The 5,000-nt window shown below is 54.2% G+C and overlaps 1 non-coding gene across 1 annotated transcript in view; it reads right to left on the reverse strand.

Moving 5' to 3' along the window:
- LOC124774198 overlaps nucleotides 1–970 on the reverse strand; it is a 1,909-nt gene extending 939 nt beyond the window's left edge. Inside the window, exon 1 of the ribosomal RNA XR_007015189.1 lies at nucleotides 1–970. This exon is cut by the window's left edge and continues 939 nt beyond it. This is a non-coding gene — a ribosomal RNA (small subunit ribosomal RNA).
- Nucleotides 971–5,000: the final 4,030 nt, after the last annotated feature.

Consider the following 5,000-nt stretch of genomic DNA (forward strand, 5'->3'; position numbering starts at 1 on the left):
CTGTCCCTATTAATCATTACCTCGGGTTCCGAAAACCAACAAAATAGAACCGAGGTCCTATTCCATTATTCCATGCACACAGTATTCAGGCGGGCTTGCCTGCTTTAAGCACTCTAATTTGTTCAAAGTAAACGTGCCGGCCCACCGAGACACTCAATAAAGAGCACCCTGGTAGGATTTCAACGGGGTCCGCCTCGGGACGCACGAGCACGCACGGGGCGGTCGCACGCCTTCGGCTCGCCCCACCGGCAGGACGTCCCACGATACATGCCAGTTAAACACCGACGGGCGGTGAACCAACAGCGTGGGACACAAATCCAACTACGAGCTTTTTAACCGCAACAACTTTAATATACGCTATTGGAGCTGGAATTACCGCGGCTGCTGGCACCAGACTTGCCCTCCAATAGATACTCGTTAAAGGATTTAAAGTGTACTCATTCCGATTACGGGGCCTCGGATGAGTCCCGTATCGTTATTTTTCGTCACTACCTCCCCGTGCCGGGAGTGGGTAATTTGCGCGCCTGCTGCCTTCCTTGGATGTGGTAGCCGTTTCTCAGGCTCCCTCTCCGGAATCGAACCCTGATTCCCCGTTACCCGTTACAACCATGGTAGGCGCAGAACCTACCATCGACAGTTGATAAGGCAGACATTTGAAAGATGCGTCGCCGGTACGAGGACCGTGCGATCAGCCCAAAGTTATTCAGAGTCACCAAGGCAAACGGACCGGACGAGCCGACCGATTGGTTTTGATCTAATAAAAGCGTCCCTTCCATCTCTGGTCGGGACTCTGTTTGCATGTATTAGCTCTAGAATTACCACAGTTATCCAAGTAACGTGGGTACGATCTAAGGAACCATAACTGATTTAATGAGCCATTCGCGGTTTCACCTTAATGCGGCTTGTACTGAGACATGCATGGCTTAATCTTTGAGACAAGCATATGACTACTGGCAGGATCAACCAGGGAGCTGCGTCAACTAGAGCTGAGCAGCCGGCCGCCCGGGAGTGTGTCCCGGGGGCCCGCGCGAACACGCAAGCGTCCGCTCAATCATTCTGCAAACAGGAGGAGGCTGAGCTCCCCTGCACAATACACCTCGAAACCCTCTCAGGTCCCGGCGGCGCGCAGCGCCGTCCCAAGTACTTGGTCGGGTTCGAGAGAGGCGCAATCGCCCGGAGTTAGGCGAGTAGACGCTTTCGGTGCGACCACCCGTGCTCCCAACTGAGCTTGCCGCTGCCGACAGAGGCCCGGGAGCGTGCTGTCGTGGCATTGCCGGCGGGAGACAACACGCGCCACCTACGGTGACCGGCAGCTCCAACGCCAGCGCCACAGAAGGACAAAAGCCCCACTTGGGTGCCGAAGCGAACTCTCCCAGCACAGCGCACGCGCCAACACATCCGCACAGCTGCGATACAAACCACCAGCGAGAACCGCTGGGGCGACCGAGCAGCAGACGGCGTCGCGGCGCCGAGCGCCGGGCGGCGGCGCATCCTCAACGCACACAGTCCTCAATCGGACCAGCACACTGAAGATGTCCACCGCGCTTCGCACCGGGCCCGCGAGGACCTACTTTGGCCGCACGGCGCCGCGCGCAGGGTGCGCCGGCGCGCAGCTGCGACGCCTGCCGCGTCCGTCGGCCGGCGCGCCTGCCACTGGCCGCCCCCACCAGCCGGCTGTAGCGCGTGCGCCCACGCACCGCGCGGCCAGCACGCCGGGAGGCGCCCCCTCACCGGCCGGGGACGGTCCCACCCAGCCACCGCCGCGTATCGCTTCACACCCAGATGCCGTTCAGTTTCATCGGCATGGTGGGTATCGCTGGAACAACCGGTTAGTACCTCAACCTATCGTCGCCATCACCGATTCACCCCTAGCGAGAACAACCGCACCACAACGGGTTACCATTTCTTCATTTGCGTAACTTCACCAGCAAACGTAGGCGTCCATCGCCATTAGCAACTTCAACGATTATTGCATGCCTGTGTCAGGTGTCACGCCACACTACGTCTGCCCACATACACGCAACAAAATGTGCACGCCTAGACAATACGTGGAAGGTGGCCCCCGTACGTATGCGATGTCCATTGCTCGAACGACTGTCAACCGGCCTCTGTAGCATGTCGCAGATATGGAACGCGGTGCACCATGCTATCACGGTGTTTGAGGAGAGACGACTAGGTCCGAATACATCAACACACAGCTCATGCTGATCGCCATCCACGGCGTCCGTTCCTCCCACACGTCTCTATGGCGTACCACACTGCAATCCAGCTCTCATAGGGAGACGACACGTAGCTGCGTGCACAATATTTGCACTGTATGGTCCGCCGTTTTTGGGCGCAGTCGTTGTACGGTCACACATGTGCCACGATGTATCATTCAGTACATAAGGACGAATGTGCAGTACAGATTGTGGTTTATGCGTACGACATCAGCGGACAGTTGACACAGGCCGCACCACAACGTAGCCTGAGTACGTCGCATGCGAAGGGCATTGAACATGCAAACTTCTCACCAACCAGCTTGCGAAGGCAGGGGGCAAGGTGGGGACGTGGGGAGGGGTGGGGGGGGGGGGGGGCGGCATGTACGTCCTGCTGCCATCCACATAACAGTGTACAGCAGGAGCATGTGGAAAGTCAGCAAGACTTGCAAGGTGTTTAACATGAAGCGATACACAGGGGAGCGGGCAGTGCGAGTAGCGAACTATATTGCGAGGGTTGCGGGTGGGCAACACTACACTAATTGAACGAGTCGTATAACAATTACAGAGCAGGTTTAGGCGACAACGTGGGTTACGTTAGCGGACAACGTGGGTTACGTTAAGGCACAACGTGGGTTACGTTAAGGCACAACGTGGGTTACGTTAAGGCACAACGTGGGTTACGTTAAGGCACAACGTGGGTTACGTTAAGGCACAACGTGGGTGACGTTAAGGCACAACGTGGGTTACGTTAAGGCACAACGTGGGTTACGTTAAGGCACAACGTGGGTTACGTTAAGGCACAACGTGGGTTATGTTAAGGCACAACATGGGTTACGTTAAGGCACAACATGGGTTACGTTAGGGCACAACATGGGTTACGTTAGGGCACAACATGGGTTAGGTTAGGGGACAACATGGGTTAGGTTAGGGGACAACATGGGTTAGGTTAGGGGACAACATGGGTTAGGTTAGGGGACAACATGGGTTAGGTTAGGGGACAACATGGGTTAGGTTAGGGGACAACATGGGTTAGGTTAGGGGACAACGTGGGTTAGGTTAGGGGACAACGTGGGTTAGGTTAGGGGACAACGTGGGTTAGGTTAAGGCACAACGTGGGTTAGGTTAAGGCACAACGTGGGTTACGTTAAGGCACAACGTGGGTTACGTTAAGGCACAACGTGGGTTACGTTAAGGCACAACGTGGGTTACGTTAAGGCACAACGTGGGTTACGTTAAGGCACAACGTGGGTTACGTTAAGGCACAACGTGGGTTACGTTAAGGCACAACGTGGGTTACGTTAAGGCACAACGTGGGTTACGTTAAGGCATAACGTGGGTTACGTTAAGGCACAACGTGGGTTACGTTAAGGCACAACGTGGGTTACGTTAAGGCACAACGTGGGTTACGTTAAGGCACAACGTGGGTTAGGTTAAGGCACAACGTGGGTTACGTTAAGGCACAACATGGGTTACGTTAAGGCACAACATGGGTTAGGTTAAGGCACAACATGGGTTAGGTTAAGGCACAACATGGGTTAGGTTAAGGTACAACATGGGTTAGGTTAAGGTACAACATGGGTTAGGTTAAGGTACAACATAGGTTAGGTTAAGGTACAACATAGGTTAGGTTAAGGTACAACATAGGTTAGGTTAAGGTACAACATAGGTTAGGTTAAGGTACAACATAGGTTAGGTTAAGGTACAACATAGGTTAGGTTAGGTTAGGTTACACGTTGTTGTAAGGAAAGGTGTAGGGGGGGGGGGGCGGGGGCGGCAGGTTCGTTGATAGTGATTATAGTAAGTGAATGCTTGTGACATGATCAGATTTGTCACGTCAGGATGCACCTTTGGCTTATTAGAGGCGGCGCTCCAATTCTATGCTTGTGTGAGACCTGTGTCTTTGACTCATGTCATTGTTTGTGCGCTGTGACAGGAGGTACTATTGTGATGTTGGGTGCACCGTTGTATAGGACATGTGTGGGTGTTGGTGCCTGGTCTGCGCAATGGTGGATGTCGAAAGGCTGGGATATTGTATTTTCCGCATGGACCTCCTGGTCTGGTTGTGATAGTGTGGATTGTGTAATGTGGCGGAGAAGATGCACTGGATGTTGTTCCATGCTGGTGCTTACATATTGTATGTGCGCCTGTTAGAAGCAGAGAGTGGTGCGTGATCAGAGTGTCTGGCTGACGTGTGGTTCCCATTGTGGGCAGACTCTTTCAGCATGTATACGGACAGTTGTGTATATTTGCTGTAGTTTGATGGCTCTGCATTGATTACTAATCAGCGCCGTGTGTACGGGTAATCTGGTTCCAGTCCAAAATGTTCCATCTGTGTACATTAGTGACAAAGACTCCCCCCATGCAGTGGGGCTCGGTCTGTTATAGCTCTTCCGCGTAATATATTTGCCCCACGTTTTTGCGACTGCGAGTGCGAGTGCAACGCGCATGGGGACCGACATGCTGATGGCTCGGTATCGGACGCCGTACAGTGAGCAACGCGATCGCGTCTCTCGCTCGTAAGTGGTACAGGTCGCGGCTCATGTATAGGGACAGCGGGAATGTCGCATATTGGAAATAACTCTTCATGAAACGCAAGTTATAGGGGTGGATTGCACTTTACGAGTGCGGGAAACTTCCGCCGTTCATCCGCTGGAGGTGCGAGTTTGGCGGTTGGGGTGGTGCACGAACGGGTGCGGGTGGAGTCATTGCCGGTCCACGGCTTCGTGCGGCAGAGCCACTGGAGATTGGGTGCTATGGTCGACAGAGGCTGCAGGCTTTGTGGGTGGCGTCGAAAGGCGG

This window comes from Schistocerca piceifrons, unplaced genomic scaffold, assembly GCF_021461385.2.
Source record: "Schistocerca piceifrons isolate TAMUIC-IGC-003096 unplaced genomic scaffold, iqSchPice1.1 HiC_scaffold_961, whole genome shotgun sequence".
Taxonomy (NCBI): Eukaryota; Metazoa; Arthropoda; class Insecta; order Orthoptera; family Acrididae; genus Schistocerca; species Schistocerca piceifrons.